Source organism: Rhea americana, unplaced genomic scaffold (assembly GCF_003343005.1).
Source record: "Rhea americana isolate MKP2758 unplaced genomic scaffold, rheAme1 scaffold_321, whole genome shotgun sequence".
In the NCBI taxonomy this organism is placed as follows: Eukaryota; Metazoa; Chordata; class Aves; order Rheiformes; family Rheidae; genus Rhea; species Rhea americana.
This window is the reverse complement of record NW_028186448.1, coordinates 489,629-498,526: the sequence shown is the minus strand read 5'-3', so window position 1 is coordinate 498,526 and position 8,898 is coordinate 489,629. Positions and strand designations below refer to the sequence as shown.

At 59.2% G+C, this 8,898-nt stretch overlaps 1 protein-coding gene across 4 annotated transcripts in view; it reads right to left on the bottom strand.

The window, feature by feature from the left end:
* Positions 1–8,898, bottom strand: part of FOXP4 (forkhead box P4) — a 53,455-nt gene that overhangs the window by 43,343 nt on the left and 1,214 nt on the right. The gene's annotated exons all lie outside the window — the stretch shown is intronic.

Genomic DNA, 8,898 nt, shown 5'->3' with positions numbered 1-8,898 from the left:
AAAAAAAAAAATCACACAGAGGAGAAAAACCGCCGAGCCGCCCACCCGACGCTCCTGCGGAGTCTGTTCCCCGCCGAGCCCRGGAAGGAAGCGGCGCGGGGGAGGAAAGGCGTCTTCAGACTTCTGGGAGCTCGGGAAGAGGGAGATGCAAAATCCTCCCTCTGGCTGGGAAGCGGCTCCTTGCCCGGAGCAGCCCCCCRGGCAGGCTGGGAGGGGACGGGGCGGGAGCCGCCGGCAGCTCCGGGGTGCCCGTGGGGGCAGATCCTCGTCCGGGAGACCAGGATGAGCCACCTCCYGCCTCCTCCGCTCCGGGGCCGCGTGCCGAGCGGGCAGCGCCCGGATCTGGGGAGCGGAGCGCGCCCAGTGCCCACCGGCAACGCTGCACCCCCCGCGCCCGGCTCAGGGCTTCCTCTTTTCCCGCGGCATCCCGCCGCCGCCGCTTCGGCGGCTCGAGRTGGGAAGGGCCGACACCAGAAGCCGGTCGCTCCGTCGGGCGCCTCTGGACCGCACGCAGCCTGCGAGTGCATCCCCCTTCCCGCAYGGCACGTGCCGGTGTCCGCCCCGGAGCGGGGCAGTGCCGCCCCGCTTCCCTAACCAGGACGGACACCGGGAWAGAGCGAGCGCGGGAGCCAGGACGCGCACCGCCTGCATCCCAGCACGACGCAGCCGGCGGCCCGCAAACGGTTCCTGATAGAGCTGCAAACTCAGTGCAGCACACACCTGGAAAACACTTTAAAAAAAGAAAAAAAAAAGCGGAAAGGAAAAAAAAAAATCACATTCTTTAAAATATGAATTCGTGATTCACAGCGTGCAAGCTCTAACAGCCTGCGCTTCGCCCAGGCCCGCTGCTCTCGAGGCTGCGGGCGGACGCGCGCTCGGCTCCGTCCGCCGCGCCGGGGCAGGAGCGCGGCACGACGTCGGCTTGGGATGCGCCAAGGTGCCCAGCGCCAGCCGGGCGCGTGCGCACACGTGGAAAACAGGGAAAATCCCACGGGCAGCACCGCGCACGCGCCTGCTGCGGCAATGCAAGCTCCTCCGGCCGCTCCTCCGCAATCGGGTCAAATCATCCGACGACGATTTTGAAACCTGAAAATCGGGGGCTCCGTTCCCGTTTGCAGGTCTTTTCATCGGAAAAGGCTTTTGAGCCCGCCGGCGCGCTAAGCCAGAGGGAAGGCGCGAGGGAGCCGCTTCGCCTCCGCCCGGCGCGGCCGGTCTCGGCGCTCTTTGCGACACCTGCGAGACGCGGGAACGACGCGGCGTTTGATCTGCGGACGGGGCTGCTCCGGCAGCCCCCGAGCCTGACCCAGATTCCGAGCGGCGGCTCCGCTGGCCGCAGAGAGGACGTTTGTTCAGGGCTGAAGCCCGCCGGCATCAAGGGAAAGGCTTCAAACGGCTCCGAAGCAGCCCCTAAAACCTGAATCAGCCACGTTAAGTATAAATCAAACGGCCCTTTTCAAAGGGGAAGAGCGAATAAGCCGAACGGAGCCGTGCCGAGCGAGGACGGTCCCCTCCTGCCCGCAGCGCCAGGGCTGCGTACGCAAAGGTCCCCGAGCATCCTCGGGGCAGGCAGAAACCAGCCCTGCTACCAGCCCCATTAAAACGAGACAGGCTGGACCCCGTGGCATCAAAAGTCGCCRTCTGCCACAGTGATCAGACACACACAGGCAAAACTCGGACCTAAATTTCGGCAGCGTTAAAGCACAAGCCTGCGGCCGCGGCAAACGCAGGAGCCAACTAGACCTTGCGGCACTGCCTGAAATCAGAGCTCGGCCAGAAATCCTTTAGCGGGGGGTTTCTCCACCACGCTGCTCCGCACCCTCGGGCACTCGCACCTCCCCGGGGAAGGGGGGSCAGTTTTAGGATGCTTTTCTTTAGCTGCTTCCCTTAGGAGCACATCAACTGGGCCTTTCCCTGGCCAGCACCTCCCTTGATGGGAGGTAAGACAGATCTCCTTTGCTGCTGCCTATGGGGCGAGGAGGGGATGGGCACGCATGCACGGACGGGCACACATGCACGGACGGGCACAGCATGTGCACACGCGCATGCACACCATGCACAGACACACACAGCATGTGCACACGTGCATGCACACGCATGCACAGACACACACAGCATGTGCACACGCGCATGCACACCATGCACAGACACGTGTGCCTGGGGAGGGCCCTCCGAGGGCTCTGCATCCCAGCCGAAATTCCCGCTCCTGCCCCCTCGCTGCCRGGCAGGATCCGACTCTCTCAAAGCTCATCCGAATTCCCGCTGTGCAGGTGCGGGCTGGGGACCTCTCCTCTTCCTCTGCGCGCCCCACGGCCCTCCCAGGCAATCCYGCAGCAACCGCAGGCTTCGTCACGCAAAAACACAGCCTGAAACCCTGCACTGCTGTCGTACAGGGCCCACTCGAGTTTCCCAGGCATTTAGAAAGCGAGTGCTCTATCTTGACCTTTTCCCAGCAATCAGCCGAAATCAGCTTAGAGGGAAGAAGCTACCAAGTACCMAGGCCTGAGAAGCACCATCACCCTCTCGACTCGGAGGATGGGGCCGGTCCCGGCAGCACTTAATACAGCGACCGTCTCAGGCATTTCTACGAGGTCCGCAGCCGAAGCTGTGCTGCCTCTGCCAGCACCTCCCAGCCAGCACCAGCTCGCACCAGCGCAGGATGTGGCCCAGGGTATCAAAACCCGCCTCTTTGCTCTCCTTCGCMCGCTCCAGACCAGCCTGGCTCGAGCCCTCCCACGGCTCAGCCCCGACCCTCCCGCCAAGCCCACCACCGCGGGAGCACCCGAAAGCAGCCTCTGCCCTCCTCTCCCCCCACCGCAGCCCCGGGTTCACGGGCCCGGCGGGAGGCCACCGGCCCTTTTGTTTTCCAAAAGGGAAGCCGGGGCGATTTGGAGGTTTTCCTTTATAAACGGCCAACATCTGTGCCCGTCGGGGCGGCACGAGCCCCGCCGAACCTCGCTCGCGTTGGGGCATCACGGCCACGAGGGAAGGGAGGAGGAGGAGGAGGAGACCCTAAGCAGCATCTCACCGAGATGGGGAAGCGCAGAATAAAAAGTTTCACCGCTCTGGCRGAGAAGGCAGCCTTCATTTTCTCTCCTCCTTTTTCTTTTCCTTTTCTCAATAGGCCCAGTGCTACCGTGTTTGTATTCCAGATGCAGATTAGCCCTCGCTTCRGGGAATTTCCTTCCCACCATCCCCCTTCTGACCACTTCCAAAYGGGATCGGCCAGCAGACTTTGGATGCTGGAGAAGAAACCCAGCTGCCTAGGGGAAAAAACTTCTCAGCAGCATGAAGCATCTACTGCCTCCTCCCTGGTGGGAGCAGGGTGCCCCGGGGACAGGGCTTTCCCCTCCTTAATGCAACGCGTGTCCCCTGCCCCAACGCAGGTCCGGAGGAGGAGAAGGCTCCCCGATGCTCCACGAGAAACGGCTCCACCTGGTATTTCTCGCCCAAAGTCATCCCACCTGCCGGGGGCCCTCCGGGTCCCCCGTGCCCACGTCAACTCCTGCAACGCCCGGCACTTTGCACAGACGTGTTTGCRACCGCGCTGAGCAGGAGCGACCAGGGCCCCGGCCCCGAGGCACCTCCGCAGAGCCAGAAGGGAAGGGGGCGAGATGTTCACCACCATCACAGCTGGGCGTTTTCTCCCCGCTCCGTCCCTGGAGCTGAGAAAAGCAGGGTGCTGGGAAGACATCTGCGCAGGCCGCAGGACGAATTCTCCCCCGGGGCTGAGAAGGCTGAAAAGCRGCGATGCCACCCAGCAAGGCGGGAGCAGAGGTGTCCCCGAAGCCCCGTCCCGCGGCTGGCTTTGGCCGACCCAACCGAGGAGCAGCCATCCCAACACGTGACGCCTCGTACYCAACCCAGCTGCTAACCAAGCTCGAGCACCGAAACAGGAGCTAAGGAGCCCCAGGCCAAAAACTGCTGGTGGGAAGTCACCAAGCAAATGGACCATGACTGACGGGTGGTTGCACACAGCAGGYAGGTGGAAAACCAAAGCAGAGGGCCACCATGAAGAGGACATGCTCCCTGGTGGACACGATCTGAACACATCACGGGCACAAGTGCTGGYCTATAACTTCTGGTAAAGCAACCCGTCTCGAGCCATCTTTCACCCTGCCCAACTACAGCTCTCTCCCAAGAGCTGAAGACATCATCCTTCATTAAGCCCATGACAGCTTCTCCTAGGTGGTCCCTGTCCAGATCTAGCTACACACCAAGTAAAAGACAGTCTTGACTCGCAGATTTATGATAAGCAGGCAAAACAACAACAATAAAAACCCTAACCTAAAATTTATGGTTTGTGGAACGACCCAGGACTCGGAGTAAGAGGAGACCCATCCGAGGCAGCTCTGCAGCGCCGAGCTCGAGCGCGCAGGAAGGAGCCGCRGTCCCACAAAAGCCACCTTGTCCCAGACACCGGATTTGATGCACGCACAGTCGCAGGTTTACACATTTATTAGCCTCGTTGCAGCTAAGTCCCCCCCAGTAAACCCAGTCCTGCAAGCGACCCCGGCAAAGCGTGCCAAGATGAGGCGTTCCAGCAGCGCCCGCACCGAGCGCGCGGTCCAACGCGGCTCCTTCCTGTAAACAAGGGCATCGGTGCCCGAGCAAAAAAAAAAAAATTAAATTAAATTAAAAAAGAACTCATCCCAGCACGCTGGGAGCCTCCGGCTGCCCCACGGCCACTACCGAGCACACGGAGCCTGGATTAACTTCTGCCCCAGCCACCGCGAACTCCTGCATNAAAAAAGAACTCATCCCAGCACGCTGGGAGCCTCCGGCTGCCCCACGGCCACTACCGAGCACACGGAGCCTGGATTAACTTCTGCCCCAGCCGCCGCGAACCCGGAGCGCCTCCCGCACGCCAAGGGCGCCCAAAGCCCTCGCGCCGGGGGCGAGCGCCCCGCGCACCCGCCGCGCTGGGAAGGGGAGCGAGCGCCAGCGACACCTCAACCACCGCCCCCACGGTAGTTTTTATTTTTCTCCCCTCCCTGCTCTAGTACCTTTAAAAGAATTTGTTTTGCACATGTTTTCACAGCTGCCCCTCTTTTTTTTTTTTTTTTTTTTTTTGAAAGCAGCCCTCAAAAAAAAAAAAGTTTTATTATTGCACCTTTTATTCCTGATCAACACCCCCAGCATCCACATGGCACAACCAGAGCTCCCAGCGCTACAGGAGCGGGAGAAATTTCTTTCCACCCTGCAGCCACCCTCCACTCCCTGTTTTGCTAAAAATAAAAAAAAAAGGGGGGGTGCTGTTAATCTGGATCCAACAACTGCAGCACACGGGCAGGATTTCCGCCGGAGCGCAGAGCACAAGACACTTTTTTGCCAGCTTGCCAGGGCACGAAACCCGTGCGGCAAGCATCGCCCGGGGCCGGCCGCCGGCGAGCACCGGTGCCGCTTCGCTTTAACCGGGAAACTGTGTTAACTCAGCAAAGCAGGTTTTAAACACGCGCTTTATTCCRGCCCCCCCTTTCTCCTTTAATAAGGAAAATAAAAAAAACGAGGAGCGTGACTCCCTGCGCCAGGCACTTTGCACACGCTGAGTTCACTCATTGCAGGCTCCGGATACTGGCACAGGCGCCCGGATCCCAGATCCGTGCTCCCACCTCACACCGCATCTCTCCTCGACCAGGGGAGAGGCGCTCTTAAAATTAAAAATAAAATAAGAAGTAAAACCTGGCAGACGGGTGGGTTACGTTTTCAGCAGCATCTCACTCCAGAGCTGCGAAGGAATCCGCTCTCCTCCTCCACTGCTTGTGCCTCTTCGATCTTCCCTTCCCCGACGCGGTTTTACTCACTAAAATCTCTTTTCACGGGCAATCGGATTACCAGCGAGATGTTTTATCATATCAACTTGTCTAGTTTATTCCCAAAAGTGGTTTAAATCAGAGAAGCAAGAGTTTAAAAAAGCCACCCCTAAAAACCTCCAACGGCGAATTCACTGCATTTTATACAATTGCTGATCATAGGCAGTAAAAAAAGAAAGAAAAAAAAAGAAGAAAAAAAAAATCCATGAAAATCAGGAAGTTTCTTCCAAGAGCTCTGCCTCGCCCCAGCCTGACCCRCGAGTTATATTCTAGCGCAAAAGGTGCGACGGGGAGGGAGGGCCGAAGGTTTTTGCCATCCTCCCAAACCCGCGAGAGCCCTTTCCCGCAGGGCTCCCGCCTCGCTTCCCAGCGGATCCCGCTCGGCGGCGGGAGAAGCCGGACGCGCGGCGCGGACAAGCCAGCGGAGCGGCAACTGATACCGCGCGACTGGTGTCACATCGGCTAGGTCGAGCTCAGAGGACTCGGCCGGCGAGTAGCTGCYCCCGTATCTGTCTCGGGTGCATCGGGGTCTCCCGGAGCTGTGCGCCCAGGATTATTATTTTTAATCCGAGGTATACGCATGGATTTCCAAGCTCTGAACGCACTTCCTTCCCCCCCCTTCTCTCCTCTCCCTTGGGTGGGGGGAGATGCCCCCAGCCCCCCTCTGCCAAAATCCCCTCGGTGCAGCCCCGGCGGAGAGGCGGCAACCCGAGGGGACGGGGACGGGGAATTTTGGGTTTCCACTTGCAGAAGCGGCAGGTGACACGGACGCAGCGGTGGCGYGGGTGCGGAGCCCGCTGGGGGCACCCGGGAGAGGCGCGGGCGCGAAACGCGGGCTCGCGGCTGGCAGCATCGCCGCGGGCTCCTCCGGACACCTGCCCGCGCTCCGCTCCTCTCCGGGAACGCTCGGAGCAAGGGAAAAGCAGGGCAAACGCAGCCCCCCGCTAATAAGAGATTTTTTTCCCCAAATTCCCCAGAACCAGGCCCTGCATCCCCCTCGGCAGTGGGGAGCGAGATGCCGAGGACACACGGACACGCATCACTCGCGAACGGAGCCGGGGGCAAAGGGAAAGCCGGGCACCGCCGCGTTATCCTGCCTTTCTTCGGGAAGAAGAACGAGCCCCGTGCCCGGGCTCCGCGCGCTGCTCGCCCCCCAGCCTCCCCGCCGGAGCAACAAGAAAAGGAAAGGAGAAAAGTCAAAAAATAATAAAATTAAAAAARGGAGAAAAACTGCCAGCCCCGCAGCAAGACCCAAACRCGGGCAGGCTCAAAGCATCCCCTTGCCGGCAGCCGCAAAGAAAAGCTCCCCGGCTCCCCGGGCAGGAACTTCACAACTGAGTGCACTCGCATTCCTGCCGCGGCGTTAGGCGAGAAAGGGCGAGGGCCCGGAGCAGATATTTTAGTGTCACTTGATTTTTGCACTTTTTTTTTTTTTTAAATAAGCTCTGCTCTTCCCTTTCCAAAGGGAAGGCATCCATATTTCTCCGAGGGTAGGGAGGTGACCGGGTGCTGGTCACTGCATTTAGGGCTTCCCCCCCCCTCCCTTTAAGGGGTCTGAGGATTAACCCCCTCCCCGCTTCCCCCTCCTCCCAACAGCTTTAAACCGTTCCATTTATATGCATTTCCCCGCGCTCTGCCCCCAAGTGAGCCTGCCCCCGAAATGCAGAAACCACAGCCCTCCCCGCGCCGCGSCGTGCTTCCCGGCACATCCCGCCGCTGCATCCCTGGCCCCTTCCCCACGCCGGCGAGAGCAACTTTTCCCGCGGAGGAGCCCGCTCCGGCTTTGCGCTGTGCACCGTGCCCCACGTCTGTCCGCAGCGGGACAGGGCGAGCCTGGCGCTCCGCTTTTATTACCCTCGCGCCGGTTCAAAGCGGGCGGCAATTACCCCCGTCGGGGTCGGAGCGGCGCTTTCCTCTTCCCCGCATCAGGCTCCCCCATCAAGCGCAACGGCAGAGGGAGGGGGCAACCCGCAACAAGCCCCCACAACTAATAACTAAATAATAATTGGGAAAAAAAAAAAACACGCACAAGTAGCATTGCAAAACGCCGGATCCCAACTGCCGTTYTAAAGCGCGAGGGCTCGGGAAGCCTCTCCCCCGCCTCCCCCCAGCCCCACAAAGCCGGGAGAAGAAAGGCAGGAATTGGAGGCATCCGACCGCTCCGCGGGGCTGACAAAAGCCCCCCGACGCGGCCCCGAAGCCGCGTTCGCGCCGCGTCTCTCCCCCGCGCGTACCCCCTTCCCCGGGCCGGCACCGGGAAACCCGCGGCGGGGAGGGACGGGGGGGGGGTGAGAGAGAGAGAGAGGGGGGCAAATTTTACAAATCTGATTATTTCTACGCTCACTCACCCCTGGGGGCTCGCCAGCTTTTAGACAGACTTAATTCAGGGGCTGGGGGGGGTATTAAAAATTAAATTAAGAGTTCGATTTCACGAGAGCCTGCGACTTCGCTAGGTTTAATCGGCAGCCCGGTACGGCCTGAAAGGGAACGCGTCCCCCGAAGAGGCGGCGAGCGGGGTCGCRCCGCCCGGGTGAGACACATGTTGTGTTGATTTAACATCAAATGCCTGCTCGCCAGCATAACACGTTTCTCGTGTAAATTTTTAACGCACAAGAAGAAATTTGTAAAAGTAAATCCTACTTCTGGTTTGGGTTAGAAACAACCCAACCTTTTAATACAGAAACTAATAACATTTTTATTGTATGCCCCACAGCTTTACAACGCTTGCAGAAAAGTGAGGTCTTAATCTGATGCTAAGTTGGTTTCAACTGTGGTAAAAAACAATCTCTGGATATTGCAGTCTCCGAGCAAAAATGATGCGGACAGAATAATTGCCTAAAGCCGACAAGAGATCCTGGAGAGGAATCCGGACAGAAATTCCTTYAGGACTATATTAAGACTAGTGAAATCCAAGTTTGAGACGTGCACTTCACGACCGCTACTCCGAGCAAAGTTTAGTTTTCAGATGCCTGTGAATTATTGCCACTTCCCCTGCTGTACATTTTTATTTGAATTAAAAAGCACATGGAGGGGGGGAGCAGGAGGGAAGACAGAGACAGCTCTTCCTTTAGTGCCTTTTTTTTTTTTT